Source organism: Rattus rattus, chromosome 13 (genome assembly GCF_011064425.1).
Source record: "Rattus rattus isolate New Zealand chromosome 13, Rrattus_CSIRO_v1, whole genome shotgun sequence".
NCBI classification, from domain to species: Eukaryota; Metazoa; Chordata; class Mammalia; order Rodentia; family Muridae; genus Rattus; species Rattus rattus.
Window position 1 is genome coordinate 30,822,279 of NC_046166.1, and position 17,820 is coordinate 30,840,098.

At 39.0% G+C, this 17,820-nt stretch overlaps 1 protein-coding gene across 1 annotated transcript in view; it reads left to right on the forward strand.

Annotated features, from left to right (window-relative positions):
* The window catches only part of Galntl6 (polypeptide N-acetylgalactosaminyltransferase like 6), a 1,121,089-nt gene that overhangs the window by 821,796 nt on the left and 281,473 nt on the right, over positions 1-17,820 (forward strand). The window lies entirely within an intron of this gene.

Below are 17,820 nucleotides of genomic sequence, written 5' to 3' on the forward strand. Positions count from 1 at the left end.
TCTACTACATGTTTTGAGACAGTGTCTGCCATTGAACCTGGAGCTCACAGGAGCCAGCAGCAGGGTGCCCCTGGTCTCTTCTTCCCCGGCAGTAGGAATGCAGGCGTGTGCCACCATGCCGAGATGTTTACACTGGTGCCAGTAACGTGAACTTAAGTCTTCCTGCTTACACTAGGTGCCTCTCCAGTGGAGCCTACTCCCCAGCTTGTGTGGGGTGTGTGTGTGTGTGTGTCCATTCACTTATTCAACTAACACTTAAACTGCCTCCATGACCTCAGTATTAGGTATTGGTAAATATAAGCAACTTTAAACTCATTTCTACTCTCTCGAACTTTTAGATTTTCAAAAGAATCTGATATATTTTTGATATTTATGAAATGCCAACTGGCAATGCAACTCATTCATTGATGCTCTGCTAAATAAGTAAGACAAGACTATTGCTGGGTGTATCATGGGAAGTGGAGAGCCAGGAAAAACAGGATCTAAATAACTGGGTGGGTACTGAAAGGTAAAATGGGAATTTGGGGCATTTTAGGAAGGTGGACATATGGAGACAAGGTCTGACTATAAGAATAAGCTCTTCTTTTCTGGGCCTCCGTGTCATTGAACAGTCTGGCACCTTCTTGCTGCATTCTAAGCCTCAGTCACCATGAATTCCTTCCCATCTCACAGAGCTCATTTATCTCTCCTATACCTTAGCTCACGCTGCCTCCTTTACCTGAAACGATCTTATCCTTCAAACTCTGTGTCTTAACTGTGCTCCTTTTCCCAATTTGCCACTCACATACCAAGTCCCCTCTGCAATGTCTTACTCACTCTAAGTGAGAGATAATTCATTTTCCTTTAAAGAGGAAATTCTCAAAGGCATGACCTTTTTCATTGATGTGATTGTTACATATGCACGTATGTCTCTCCCTGGCTAGAGTATAAGATTCTGTCACATTTAAAATATCACCTGGCACATATTAGCCATTTCACTATAATCTATTTTAAAATTTTACATGTGTGGAGGAAACGCCGTGCATATTTAACATAAATAGAAGAAAGGAATGTGCAAAAGCAGAATGCAAAATATCTACAAGATTGATGTACTCATAATTTTAACCTGTGTATTAAAATATGACAGCAAGCCATTTAGTCACTGTCATTTACTTAGAATTTAGTCATTTGCTTAGAATTACACTTATCATCACCACGTGATCACTCTTGGTAACCTCATCTGTCACTGATGTCCTAATTGTTGAAGTCATAAACCAAGCCAGTATGGCGTTCATGACAGGTCTACGGAAAATCTCACCCCATTGGGGTATCTCTGCATTCATTTACCGGCCCACTGATGCTTAGACTTAAATCTACTTCTGTGATATCCAGAGGCCTGAAGAAAAAGGAAGAAGGAGTGGCAGGAATAATCAAGACATCAACGTTGTCAGCTGTGCTTTCTGAAATAGAAGATGTCCCAAAGAAGGGATAAATACCTTTCTTGTCATACATTGTATTCTGTATCCTTAAAGCAGTTGTCCTATGTCCTCCTCATCTGTAATCCTTTACCTATCATAGTTTCATATTTTAACTACCAAGTCAGAGTGAATTCCTTTCTTATGTCTCTCATTTTAAATTTGTTTTCTATATCTTAACTGCACAACTTCTTTTTAATCAGGAACACCTGATTTCACAGCTGAGTAAAGAATAAAAGGAGGAAGAATCTGTTTTAGGCATAGGACTTTTCCCCATTCTGTTGTCTTGAAGCCAGTTAGAGGTGCAGGCCGTTATTAACACATCATCTTTCCCCTCTGAGCCTTCAGATGCTCTGTGTCCTCTGTTGGAGTTGGGTGTTAAATTAAACACTCTTGTTCAAGTTTCACCAGAGATTACCTGGTAGTAATCTATTCAAAATCTATGTTTGACACTTGATTAAATGTTGAAAATAATTTGGACATGGTATTTGAAACATAGGCCTATGGGGTAATTCTCCATTAACAAAGCAATTCTATTCCCTGGACAACTTAGGAGAATTCATTATGCTTGAGTCCCTCAGGTACTCGGTGCCAAATCCACCAGGATAGCAGCCTCTGGCACAGGACCATCTGCGCCTTCACTTAACGGCTAGATGGAGCCTCCAGGAAGTCACCTTCTACAGTCTCTCCCGGATTTAATAGGGTCCTTCAACATTAGCATCTGCTACACAGAACATCAAGCCAACCTCCAAGATAAAATAAGTTAGAATCTTCATATACCCAGGACCCAGGCGATACATACTTACATTTCAAGTATGAGAACCATTAGGCTGCTGGACTCCAGACCTTTGCCATGATGCTCTTTTTATCCAAAAGCAAGCTGTTTTAAAAAAAAATATTCCAGAAAAGAAATTTGTATTGAAAGAATAAAGATTTTTAAACTATCCCCCACTGTCCCTGCTGTGAGGGCCAGTGCACCTCACAAAAGAATAACATCACATGTTATGGGGAAGTAGTCCAGCCACCTGGCCTCGATAAGGCCTCGCTCAGCATAGACCATCCGGCCTCGATAAGGCCTGGCCGAACATAAGCCATCCGGCCTCATTAAGGCCTGACTCAACGTAAGACACCTGGCCTCCATAAGGCCGGACTTACCAGTCCTGAAGAAAAAGAGTTGGGGTCAGCTCGCCCCAGAGGCAGGGTGGCCTGGAGTTGGACTGAGCCCAAGTTAGATCATGTGCGCCAATGTAAACAAACCAGTGAAATTGCTTTGCTTTGTGTGACTGTTGCCAACTGCCTATGTAATTTTCCCTATAAATACCTTCCCCTAATTGGGCTTGGGGTCGACTCCTCTGTCTCCTGTGTGAGATACGTGTCATCCCCAGAGCTCTGGTTTCTCAAATACACCTCTTGTTCATTACATCAAGACCGGTTTCTCGTGAGTTCTTGGGGGTTGCATCGTCTCGAGATTTGAGTGGGGGTCATCCCCACCCCGCTGGTCTTTCAGTATTTAAAGGCAAAACATAAAATTTACAATAATTTTAATAAAGCAGTGTGTTGAGGAAAATTTATGTAACAAGCTTAAGCAAACTAAAACTAAAAGCATTTCCAGTTTACCTTCATTAAATTTTTACATTAAAGTGATGAATTAATTACCCACACGTTTCTATTTTTCAATAATTTGTTTATTTTTATTCATGATACATCCCATTCCGGGCCCCAGCCATCCTTCCTCCTCCTCCTCCTACTCTCTATGCTTGTATAGAAAACAAGGATTTTCTCCAATGGTCTCCATCTAATATGCATTTATATTACCTCATCAAGATTTTACTTATTCCTCTCACAGGGTCACGTTATCGTCTGGTTTTCAGAGTTCTGTGGACAGGTAACAAGACAAACTTCATCATCCAGTTTCTGAGAATGATATTAACCAATATTAGGACCATGAAACCAGTAAATTAATAAATAATCTTTCTGCTTACAGCCCTCACTATTGATCCTAATTCCATGTTTAAAGTGACTTGTTTTCCTAACAAATCAGATAGGATCCACCAAAACAGAGACTTCTTTTATAGTGTTTGTATTCTATAGACTTTTGTTTTTAGCTAATAATAGCAACAATACTCAACTTATAAAATTTTACACTAAAATTTCTCTCTGCAAGCACTTTTACAACACGTATGAGTCTGAGTAAGCCTTCTACACACTGTGTGACTGGAATGCTAGCTCTATTAATAATTCCTCGAAACTTCTCAACGTTTCTTTTCATCATCCCTCCAATTTATGCATGCTAATGCTACGAGAGGTTTGGCAGTGCATTTTGGAGACAGGAGTTTAGCACTGGGCAGATTGTGAGCAATTTCTGTTTCCATCTCCTTTGGATCGGGTAAAAACCCTTGAGGAAAACAATAAAGTGTTGGACACTCTCAGGATCATAAATATTCAATTGCTGGCTTCTTTAAAGGCAGAAAAATGTGAACTTTTACAGCCATAAATAAGGTCTAGGTTTACTTACAGAAACTGGCTATGTGTTTTGTCTTAACTATCTTCCATAAAATCATTTTGATATTCGAATTCAGTGAATGGCAAGTACCTTCCTAGGAATAGAAGACATTTAAATACAACTTCCAGGATAACTTTCCTTTATATTCACCTAGCTTAAGAATTACTTATAAAATTTTACAATTTGATTAAAAATTAAAATGACAGCTGTAGTCAAGCAAAGGAGAAAGACCCCCATAAATAATGCATATGGCAAACTAAGGAATAACTAATAAGTGTAGATTTGTGGTAAATTATTAACAAGTAAGAAAGCACATGTGGTTGTGTTCTTTTGCCCAAGTTTAGACTATTACTGCTCTTATTAATTTGGCAATAAGTTCTTCTTATAAAATCCAAGGGGAGCAACTAGAAAACTATAGGAGTCAGGAGGTAGGTCTTTTCATTTTTTTAACAACCATCATTTGGATCATAAATACTTCTTGGAGATTTTGATCAAAATTCTTAGACTCAGTATGTTGTACTTAGCTGTTGGTTATGATGGATATAGTACCAAATGCTGCAAAGCTGTATTGTCATTTGACCTTGAGATGAAGATATCCTCGATGCCTGAACAAGGTCATATGTATACAGTGTGGTACCACTCTGTGGGGAAAACATTGGCTTAGCTCTAATCAGAAGATACTCTGTGCCTGATTGACTTTTTTCCTACCTGAATATACTTAATTATAACACCATGTCTGTTGGAATAGCTAGTTCCAACTATATCTGAAGGTGTTGTTTAAAATGTTAGATGTCCCCCAAATCTTCAGGCACGGCATGAAAGATGGTGCCTTTAATCACACAGTGTCCTTCCAGTAAAGGTGCAGCTTCCACGGCAGCACTGGTAACTATGACACAGGAACTGGACATCTGAAGGGCCACCACAGCTCCCTCACACAAGCTACATACCTCTACCATCAGGCTTGCAGAAAAGCAAACCTTGCTTCGGAAGACAGCCACTTTTCCTTCTCATATTTCAACAAGAATGTCTGCTGGAGCAAACCTGGTCATACATACCTACTCCAGTAGCAAAGGAATCTATGTGTAGTATTAGTACTGTAGCCTCTAACTCCTACTACAGGAATCAGTATGTGGTGTTAATAGCGTAGCCTCTATTAATTAGAAACCAAAGAAGGGAGGAGTTGAATATGGATGTTGAACGGGACAACCTAAGTTATCAGCTTTGTTCAATTTAATCAAGTTTAAAAATAAACACTCCAGCCAGAGAAACGCCCTCCCTCGGCTCCCCCAAATCTAATCTCTTTGCCCTTACCCACTACAACAGAACACCTACACCTATCTAGGTCTCACTACTTGCTGCCCTCATCTCTAGTGGATCACACAGATCCCTTCCCCCACTCATCAGTTTACCCCAGCCCCAGGCATTCTCTGGGAACCCTCACATCAATCCAACCAAGGAAAGCAGGTAGGCTCTCTGCATATCTTCACCTGTCCCTCCTCTCTTCCAAGTCTACCCACCCAGTCTTATTCCCAGCTCTGAAGCAGGCCACCTGTAGAGATCTTCTCTACCTCCCACTCCGTTAGAACGCCTTTCCCCCAACCTTCTCCCAGATTCATCAAGTTAGTCCATACCCCAACTCTGAGCATTCTCTGAGGAGCTCTAGCCAATTTCCCTAGAAATGCAAGTAGGCCAGTTAAACAGGAAGTTTGAGATTCTCTCTCTCTCTCTCTCTCTCTCTCTCTCTCTCTCTCTCTCTCTCTCTCTCAACCATGTAGGAGACCTTCTGTTGTGGTCTCTACAGAAGGTGCAAGAAGGAAAACACCTACTTAAAAAGGGTAACCAATCAAAAAACTCACAAGGAATAAAAGAAAATCCCAGAGCCGCATCAAAAGGGAAAATACACCACACACACACACACACACACACACACACACACACACACACACAGAGGAATCAACACCTTGATCACAGATATCTCTCAATATCCATGGTCTCAAATGCCCAATAAAAAGACACAAATTAATGAATGAAAAGGGGAAAAATCCTTTTGCTCCATCCAAGAAACAAACCTATAAGGTTAGAAATCACCTCAGGGTAAAAGTTGGGGAAAATATATAGCAAGCTAACAGGCCTAAGAAGGAAGCCAGTGTAACCATTTTAATAACTGATAAAAATAGACTTCAAACCAAAAACTAATCAGAAGATATAAGGAAGGACATTACATAGTCATCAAAGGAAAAATAAGAGAACATTTCAATTCTTAATAACTATACCCCAAATATAAAGGCAGTAAAGTTAGTAAAAAAAAATACTACCACAGGTTAAATCACACATTGCCACTCATACACTGATAGTGAGTGACTATAATACCCTTCTCTTAACAATAGACACATCATCCAGACAAAAGCTACACACAGAAATGCTGGAGCTAACTGTTATAAACAAAATGGACCTAAAATATTTACAGATTTCCCTAAACACACACACACACACACACACACACACACACACACACGTGCACTCACATTTACCTTCTCAGAATATTATGAAACTTTCTGCAAAAATCCCCACATACTCAGACACAAAACAACTCTCAAGAGACACAAATAATCTAAGATAACACCCTGCACCCACACAGATTAAAACTGAATATATCAACAACAGAAATTTTATAAAGTCATGGAAACTGAGAAACACTCTATTGAATTTTTACTCAGTAGATGGGTCTTTTTTTTAGGACATAAGGTTTTTCTAGAATTAAATGAAAAGGAATACACAACACACCTAAAGCATAGAAAACAATGAAGGCTGTTCTAAGAGCCAAGTTCATGGCACTAAGTTCATGCACTTAAAAAAAGGGGGCAGGGGAGAGGAGAGAATACTTTAAACTTAACAGTATGTCTGACAGTGCTAGAAAGAAAAGAAAAAAGAAATGAAGAAATCACAACCAAAAATGAGTAAGAACCAAGAAATGATCAAACTCAGGTTTAAAATCAATAACATAGAAAAAAAGAAACAAAATGCAAAACATTATTGAAGCCAAGAATTGATTCTTTGAGAAATTCAGTAAGATTGACAAACCCTTGTCCAAATTAATTTAAAGGCAAAGAAAGAATATACAAATTAGAAAAATAGAAATGAAAAGAGGGAACATAGGAGATGCTGAGGAAATCGAGAGAATCACAAAGACATTCTTTAAAAACCTATTCATCATCAAACTGAAAATCTAAAAGAAATGTTAATTTTCAAGATATATACCACTGGCCAAAGTTAAATCAAGACCAGATAAACAAGTTAAACAGACCTATATCCCTAATGTAAAAGAATTAAAAGTCTCCCAATTTTAAAAATCCCAAGGCAAGATGGGTTAAGCACAGACTTTTACAAGACTTTCAAAGGGGAGTTAATGCCAATACTTCTCAAATCATTTCACAAAATAAAAACAGAGAGAACATTCGTTTTGTGACACCACAGTTACCCTGTTACCCAAGTCACATGAAAATCCAACAAAAAGAAAAGAGTAAAGTTCATCCCAGAGATGAAAAGAGAAAGCCCTAAGCCACATGCTTACTTCATTAGATGCCAAAGCAGCCTTTAACAAAATCCAACATCTCCTCATGATAAAAGTCTTGGAAATACTGGGGATACAAGCGACATGCCTAAACATAATAAAGGCAATTTACAGCAAGCCCATAGCCAACATCAAGTTAAATGTAAAGAAACTCACACTAAATCAGGAACAGAACGGAGCTGTCCACTCCTCTCTATCTTTTCAATATAACATTTGAAGTCTAAGATAGAGCAATAAGACAAAATAAATGAGATCAAATGGATACAAATGGAAAAGTCAATGTATCATTATTTGCAGATGATAAAATAGTACACACGAGTGACCCTAAAAGTTCTTCCAGCTGATAAACACTTTCAACAATGTAGGTAGATACAAAATTGGTTCACGAAAAAACATTAGTCCCCCTCATACAAAATTGACAATTGGCGTCAGAAAGAAATCAGGCAAATAGTGCCTTTTACAGTAACCTCGAATAATTTAAAATTTCTGATATAACTAATGAAAGAAGTGGAAAACTTGTATGATAAAAGTTTTAGGACATTGAGGAAAGAAACCAAAGATATCAGAAGATGGTCAGATCTATATTTATAGATTGATAAAACTGATGTAATAAAAATGGACATCCTGGATTGAAGGAGAGGGTAACTCCATAGCAAGACCAGCAGTCTCAACTAACCTGGACCCCTAGGAGCTCCCAGAGACTGAGCTGTCAACCAGGCAGCATACACAGGCTGGTCCAAACACTGCACCCCGTCCACACACATATACAGCAGAGGACTGCCTGATCTGGCCTCAGTGGGAGAAGATGCCCTAATCCTCAAGTGCCTTGAGGTCCCAGGGAAGGAGGATGCCTGTAAGGTAGGGGTGGGGAGAGAGAACACCCTCTCAGAGGCAAGAAAGGAGGGGGGCAGGAATGTGATGAGGAATAATAGGAGGGGGAGGCAATGGCTGTAATGTAAATAAGATTTTTTAATGGACATCCTATAAAAATCAATCTATAGATTCAACAAAATCCAAACACATTTTGTTGCAGAACTTAAAAGGACAATTTCCAATTTCCAGCTTTAGATGGAAAAAAACAGGATAGCTAAAGGAATCTGGAATAGTTAAAGAACTGTTGGAGCTATCACAATCCCCGATTTCAAACTTTACTACAGAGCTTTAGTAAGTAAAACAGCATAGGATTGGCAGAATAACAGACTCATTGTTCAATGAGTTCAAGACCCAGATACACTACACACATCTACAGACTCTGATAAAGAAGCCAAAAATATACACTGAAAATAAGACAGCATCATCAGCATTTGGTGTTTGTCAAACTAAATGGCTGCATATAGAGGAATCCAAGTAGGTCCATAGCTATCAGCCAGAGCAAAACTCAACTTCAAATGATTTTTTTTTAATGACCGGGAGTAGGGTGGCTCTCAGGAGTCAATGTAAGTGACCTTAGCTAATATGCCCAACAGTAGATATATGGAACCTGAAGAGACTGCCTCAAGTAGCCAGAAAGGCCCCCCAGTGGGGGATGGGCACACCAAACTACCTACAAAACTTTGACCCCAAATTGGTCCTCTCTAAAATAAGTGCAGGGACAATGGAGCAGAGACTGAAGGAATGGCCAAGCACTGACCAGCCCATTTTGCGTGCCATTCCATGAGCAGGCATCAATCCTTCACACTATTAATTATGCTATATGCACTTGCAAAGAGGAACCTAGCATAACATCCCTCTGAGAGGCTCTACCCAGCAGCTGACTAATGACAGATGACAGATGAAGACATTCACAGACAAACATTGGATGGACGACAGGGACCCATATGAGAGAGTTAGGGGAAGGATTGAAGATCCTCACGGTGATGACAACACCACAGGAAAACCAAAAGTGCCAACCAACTTGGAACTCGCAGAGACTGAGTCACCAATATAACAGCATACATGGGCTGGTCTGAGACCCCACAACATATGTTAGCAGAGGGCTGCCTTGTCTGGTCGCAAGGGGAGAGGATGTGCCTAATCCTGCAGAGATTTGATGCACAAAGGTCGTGAGTTATTGGGGGGCTGTCCTCTCAGTGGCAAAGGGGAGGGAGATCTTGAGTGAGAGGAGGAAAGGGGGACTGGGAAACAGCAGCATTTGGGATGTAAATTAAAAAAATAAATATAAACATGTACACTGAACCTAATAGAATAGAAGATGGAAAATAGCCTTGAACTCATTTGCACAGAAAAAGGCTTTCTGAATGAACAGAGTAACATTAGCACAGGCACCAAGATAGCAGTCAATAAATGGGACCTCATGAAACTGAAAAGCTTGTAAAAGGCAAGGGACACCGTCACTCACAAAAAGCAGCAGTCTACAGAACAGGAAAATAATTTACCACCTACACATCCAATGGAGGGCTAATATCCAAAGGCTATAAAGGGTTCAAAAGCCTAGATATCAAGAAAGCAAATAACCCAGCTAAAAATGAGCTGAAGATCTAAAGAGAGTTCTCAAAAGAGGAAACTCAAATGCCTGAAATACACTTGAAGAGATGTTCAGAATCCTTAGTCATCATGGAAATACAAATCAAAACTAGTTTGAGATTTTATCGTACACCAATCAGAATGTCTGAGATCAATAAAACAAGTAACAGCTCATGCTGGCAAGGATACGGAGTAAGGGGAATACTCATTTATTGCTAGCGAGAGTGTTGACTTGTACAGGCACTACGGAAGTCAGTGTACCAGCTTCTCAGAAATATGGAAATCGGTCTCATTCTATCACCAGACATTTGTGCAACAATGTTCATTGCTGTTGTATCCATAATAACCAGAAACTTTAAATGTTCTTGCTCTCATAATGTTATATCAGGACTTTTCCCATTTTTAAATCTTATTATTTTTAATTTTGACTTATTCTATTTTCCCTTTTTACCCTGAAGATACTTTGCATATCTATAGTGGTTTTCAGTGTACTGTTTTTATGTGATTTCTGAGAGTGGAAATGATTGGGTATCTGTTTCTTGTGCCTTCTCATGGGCTCTCTTCCTTCTGTTTATTTGTCTTGTCCAATACCAATGTTTTAGATTTTGTCTTATTTTATTATTTATATTATTTTATTATTTTATTATGTACTTTTATGACATTATATTTTATTATTATCTCTTAGAAGCCTGTTGGTTTTCTAATGAGAGTCAGAATGGGAGTTCATTTGGATAAGAATAAAGAAGGGGTAGGAGAAGGAAGAGAAGGAGGAAGAGAAAGAGGAGGAGGAGAAGAGGAGGAGGGGGGAGAAAAACAGAGAAATCTGAATTTGAGGAAATAGAGAGGCAATCAGCATGGAAAATGAGAGGGCTGGAAATAATATAAATGAATCATGTATGAAATTCTCAAAAGAGAAAATTGTAATTAAACACAGAAACAAATAAATAAAAGTTCAGGTGTGTTTGTGCAGCAATATTTAATAAGAAAAATGAGCTGTTAACTTTTAGAAAGAAGCTAAAAGGTACATTAATCAGTAAAAGCATAAATACAAATGTAGTATAATATAAATATTTCCTCGAAATCCAGTATTAACTTGCTTACTTTATACTCAAACATCTGGGGAGTTTGGCTGCATGAACTTTGCTTTTGAGGTAAATATAACATTTGTTTATTGACAATTGCTGGGACTATGTGACAATCCCTACAGATAAGACAAATCCTTCACCCCCAGGAAACCAACCACTCTTAAAGATTAAGAAACCCCTTTTAATAGTAAGAGATCTATAAAAGAAACAAAAATATGAATATAAATAAATAGTTATAAATAGTGGGAAATTGTTGTGTTCTGCCCAAACTACTTAATAGAGAATGGGATTTCCTGAAACATTTCCCAAAATTTAATAATTGAAGCCATTAAGGCTACCCTTATTGTCTTCCATAATGTAGCTTTTAGAGCTATATTCTCTGAGAGTCTGTGAATGAATGGATTTTTAGATGGCCTAGAATGACAAACTGCCCCCTCCCAAATGTTGATGGTGCTGGCCAACCACTTTGCATACAATCAAACCAGAATGGCTTAAAGCTGTGCTTTAAAAGAGTAATCTTAGAAATAGGGGTCTTTGAACCACCAACCAAAGAGCACGCAAGGGCTGGACCTGCCCAATCCCGCACATATGTAGTAAAAGTGAAGCTTATTCTTCATGTTTGTTCCCCAAAAAACTGGAGCAGGGGCTTATCCTGACTCTAATGCCTGCCTATGGATCCTGTTCCCTAACTGGGCTGTCTTGTCTGTCCTCGATGGGAGAGGGTATACCTAGTCCTGCAGTGACTTGAGGTGCTAGAGTGGGTTAATACCCAAGAGAGACTTCCCTCTTCTCAGAGATGAAGGGGATGGGGAGGGGGGTATGTGATGAGAAACTAGAAAAAGAAGTATACATTAAAATCAGGATGTGATGTGAATAAATAAATTAATGGGAAAAAAGAAATAGGGGAACACTAGGGAGGTGAGGTGGGGGTGGGTGGCTAGATAGGGGAGCACCGTCATAGAAGCAGGAGGAGGGAGGATGGGATAGGGGATTTTGGAGGGGAAACTGGGAAGGGGGATAACATTTGAAATGTAAATAAAATAACCAATAAAAACGCAAAAGGAAAAAGAAACATCAGTCCTAGGGTTGATTCAGATATGCGTAAAATGACAAAATAGTTTTTAAAATAAGCACAAATGATGCACACAGAGGAGAAGAGAATACAAGCTCTCCCTCTCTAATTCAGAATTCGACACCATCTATCTCATGCAACTTCAGTCCTGATTATTATTGTTTTAACAACTTAAACATCGTGGTCTGTGCTAGTGTTTAGGAATGTAGTATATTGCTCCTGTTTATCATCCCTCTTATACCGTACATCGTTAAATCCAGCTCCTCTGATTTGCCATATGTGCCACCAACATATATGTCTCCCATTTCCAAGAGCACTGACTTAAGCAAGGGATGATGATCTTCCTCATCATCTCTTAACCTTATGTCTTAACCGTGATCCTCCCTTATAAACCTCTGACACACAAACCAAATGGTTCCCTTTGCCTCTTGATTCACCTCAGTCTGCCTGCTCCTCAGCTTTCACCTTCTCCCAGTGCTCCAGCCACCAGAAAGGTTTCCCCACTGTATCCCAAGTTTTCCCAAAAGCAGCACATCCTCTGCTATGGAAGTCTAAGGGAAGCCCTTGCAAAAGAGAATTTCATACCAAGCACTGGTGACACATTCGTTTCATTTGGTTTGAATCCTGGAGATCTTTGCGTTTTAAAAGTTGTTTCAGGGTGGAGAATATTGCTCATTAGTTGAAACAGGATGCTGCACAGGCATAAAAAGCTCACTGGATTGCCCAGAACTCCAGAACCCATGTGTGGCTTTTGCATGTCTCTATCTCCTGCAGTCAGTGACAAAGCTGAATGGATCTCCATAGCTTGCTGACTGAATAAACGAGCTCTCGGATAAGGTAGAAGGAAATAGATGAAGATTCCTAACAACCTTTCTGGATTCCACGGGTGCACACAAAGGTGCACACATTCGCATACTCTTGTGGGTGCACCACAAGCACACACACAGTGGATCTATTGCACAATGGTTTCATTATTTCTTTGCATGGCAACCCCTCCCCAAAATTTGATTCAATTGGAAACCAAAGTGCTGATTCTGGTAAATACAATGCAGATACCCCTTATAAATTCAGCTAATTAAGTAGTGATTTTAACACAGAGATATGGTTTAAAGATGTCTCTTACAAGCAAAATTAAGTTTAATAAATATGATTTGTGTACTGAGAGTAAAGAGGTTTGATCCGTAAGAGAAAATAAATTAGTAGACAGATGCCTGTCTCCATAGAATGACTTCTTGACTTCTCAGGACCAGGCATAAGTGGGTAGAGGCCATGAGTCTGTGGAGTATGGAGAATGCCAGAGAATACCATCTATATCCTTAGAGACTGAGAACAGAAAAGTGAGGGTATTTCCTTATGGACGAGACCTGTAAACATGGGTCTCTGTTTCCTTCCAAAAGAGAGAAACCCAATGCGGGGAATAAATCATAGCCATAGGGAGTAAATCATAGTCAGCTGACTTTAGTTAATGCTATTTTTTGAAAACTAAAGTGTATCACCCTGAATATTATGCAGTGTTCTTTGTTCATTTCAGAATATTTCCTGTTTAAAATTATGATTACCAATTGCTTTATGGAAATAGCCGGGGTACAGTGGAAAGAATACTAACTGAGACTTGTCATTGACTAGCTGTATTACCTTTGCCAAGTTATGTTGTGTTTCATCATCTGGAAAATAAACATAACTATGTCTTTCACAAATTTTTTGCAAGCATTGAATGATATATAAAATGCTTCTCACAGTTCCTAATGCTTAAATGAAATACTATAAGTGTCAGTTTCCTTTCTCTTTCTCTCATTGTACATGTAAAATGCAGATAGAAGATGAAAGAAAGATAGATGATAGATAGATAGATAGATAGATAGATAGATAGATAGATAGATAGATAGATAGATGATAGATGATATAAAAAGGAACCTAGATGCAGAGATAGTTCCATGGTTAACATTGGCTATTGCACAAGTGTGAGACCGAGCACAGGACAGAGTCTGGGGAGTCCAACAATGACTCCAATAATCTCCAATAATGGAAAGGCGAAGACTCCAGTGATTTTTCAGTCCACGATGCTGGATGTCTCTGCATTCCCAAGCTGACGCTGGAAACTGGAAGGATTCCTGGAGAGCTACTGGTTTTCTATCTACACAGAAAGGAGATATTGGATTTAATCCCAGCCTCAGCACCAGGGTAGAGAAAATATATTTTTATAACAGCAGAAACATACACAAAACAGGTGTATTTGTGACCCTCTCACAGACTCATTGTGTATTCTGTTTCATTATTTCTATTAGAAGAAAATTGTATTTTATTTGTTCTTCATTTCCCATAGGTTCTTCCAAAACACAAGTCTTTATAAGTCTGCTTTCCCCCCTCTCACAAGACCTCTGACTGATCTCTGCTCAAAGCCAATATGCTGTTAAATTAAGTGGATGATAAGAAGTAGAGGCAATGATTCTACAAGTAAAATTTAAATAAATAAAATGCATGCCTTTCTCTGGAGAGCTCTCAAGTATGTTAATTCAAAGTAAGAAAGTACACAGCATTGTTTAAGTAAAAAGTTCTCAGCAAAATCAAATTCACTGCTAAAACACAAGTGGCTTAAGTGGAGGAGAGACGTGTATAAAGCAAGTGCATAATGACAGGAAAGAGTTGTCATTTGGAAAAGGCTCTCTTAAATGCAGACTCTCTGCACAAAGAAATAATGAGCTAAGTGTGGGCAACAATGTGCTTGTAAAGTAATTAGGCAACAGCATGAGATAATCATAAAATATTGCATTAAAATGTATTGCTAAGAGTAGATATTAAAATTTACAATAAATTACAAAGACCAGCCCTTCATGGTGCTTTTCTTTGGTAGTAGACATTATTCAGAGATAAAGCACAACACAAGTATTTTTTTATTTATTCATTTACTTTTTTATCACTCAGCTTCTAAACTATGGCCTCCTTCTTCCCAGGAACCTATATAACAGCCCATTTGTGACTTAGGTGGTAACTCCACAAGCTGTTTCCAACTGTTCACCGTGCAAAATGTTGTGGTTATCTGCAAAGTTTTCACTCAATAACTATACAATCAAATGTAAAAGTAAAAAAAATATATATATATATTTACATATATATATGTAAATTGTGAGACAACTTCCTAAGGTTTTAATTAAGTTTATAACTTTGTATTGAGCCACTAACATAAATGGGGACACCATGAACAAGGCAATCTCATAAAGAGAAAATTTTCTTAGGGCTGGCTTACAGAGGTTTAGGATATTATCGTCATGGTGGGAAGCATGGCAGGGCCCAGGCAGACACGGTACTAGAGAAGGAACTGAGAGTTCTACATCTTGATCCCAAAGCAGCCAGAAGGAGAATATACCATTGACTGGCAGCCAGGAGGAGGCTTTCTTTCCACAATGGGCAGAGCTTGAACATAGCAACCTAAAAGTCCACTTCCACAGTGGCACAACTCCACCAACAAGGACACACCCACTCCAGCATGGTCATACCTCTTAATAGTGCCACTCCCCATGGGCCAAACATTCAAACGTAAGAGTTTATGGGTCCAAAGCTATTCAAGACACCACAGCCATACTCTTAGCTATGCTCAGTTGCATATAGCCTGAGGACCATGAGATACACGTTCATGAATTTTTAAAGCAATTCAGTAAACTATAGTCTATGTTACAAATCGTGAGTTCAATTCTATAATTCATCTGCCCAATCCTGGTGTAATAATCAAAGCTCCCTACTGCATTTGAGGATGGTTTTGTTTTCCCTGCACTATGGAGCTATCCAAGGGGGAACATCAAGAGACAAGGAAGTAAAGCAAATGTCTGTATACCTGCGGTCTTCACCACACCACAAGACAGAATTTTCTCTTCTCTGGGCCGTTTTAAGTGGAGGGAATGGAACTAATGATCTTGGGTCCTTTAGGTTTAATGGTGTCTAAAGGAACTTTTTCTTTCAGGGCACTGTCCTGAGTTCGTGGAAGTTTTCCAGTAGCAGAGTCCCACACAGTCCATTATCATGGGCTTTTGTGTGACTATTCCAACTAGTTATGGTTCTAAGCACTGTAAAGCCACAACCGAGGTTCAATTTCATTTCTCTTTTTATTTATTTTCTTATTGGATATTTTATGTATTCACATTTCAAATGTTATCCCCTTTCCCCCCCTCTCCCATTCCCCTTCCTCCCTTCCTCAGCTTTTATGAAGACACTCCCACCCATCCACTCCCACCTCAACACCCTGGCATTCCCCTACACTGGGAAAACAGGCCTTCACAGGATCAAGGGCTTCTCCTCCCATTGATGCCAAGCAATGCGATCCTCTGCTACATATGTGACTGGAGCCATGGGTCCCTCCATGTGTACTCTTCGGTTGTGGTTTAGTCCCTGAGAGCTCTGGGGGATCTGGTTGGTTGATATGGTTGTTCTTCCTATGGGGTTGCAAACACCTTCAGCTCCTTCAGTCCTTTCTCTAATGGTTAGCTGCAAGCATCCTCATCTGTATCAGTAACGCTCTAGCAGAACCTCTCAGGAGACATCCATATCAGGCTCCTGTCAGCAAGCACATGGGATGGATTCCCGGGTCTTGCCTTTCTAATGCTCATACTTCTTCTCCTCTTAAAACAATATCTGTGAGCCCCATCATGTATGGAATATAACACTATACTCTGAAAACATAGGCAAGCCCAACCAGCTGACGAAGTGATTCAGTTCTGTCACACAAACTGTTTGCATGCCTGGAGGAAGGGATGGGTCACAAAGCAAATGTTCCAATGTGATCCCTTGAAAATTGTCTAAGGAGGTATCCTCTCATCTACCGGATCTAAAAGAAAACAAATGAGATATAGATCAACCCAATCCACAGCTGCCAAGGTCCCTTCTCTAATTTTCTTGCCCTTCTATTTTCTTCCCAGAGGATGAGAAGCAAAAAATAATCTACTGTGATGCTTCTATTCACATGACTTTGTTTGTAATTTTCTGTGCCATTCATTTTGTAACAAAACATTATAAGCTGGATAGCTTATAAAGAACAAAAAATTCTCCTTTATGTTTTATATATGGAGAATTCTGCTATCAAGACACCAGATCCAGCCTCGCATAAGAAAAGGAGTGTCTTTTATAAGCGCACTAACTCTGTTCGTGGTAGATCTACTCTTATGATGTAATCACTTCCCAAAGACGCTCATGTCTGACACCATCTGAACAGGGGCTAAGTTCTCTATGTAGGAATTCTCAAACCACAGCATTTTGCATAATAATATTTTACAGTTCAGATAAACTTCTTTTCACATAATATGTGGGTATAGAGATAGAGATAGATAGATAGATAGATAGATAGATAGATAGATAGATAGATAGATAGATAGATAGACAGACAGACAGATAGATGATAGGTAGGTAGATAGATGATAGATAGATAGATAGATAGATAGATAGATAGATAGATAGATAGATAGATGACAAATAGATTACTGAAGAATTGGGTAGGTAATAGATACAGATAAATGATAGACAGAAGATAAGTAGATAAATGGTTGGTAGATTAGATAGATAATTGATAAATATTGATAGATAGGTAGATGACAAATAGATAAAAGATAGATAAATAGATGATATACATAAACATATTCATTTACCTGAACATATAATTAAATAAGATCCAATTCAATTCACCTATC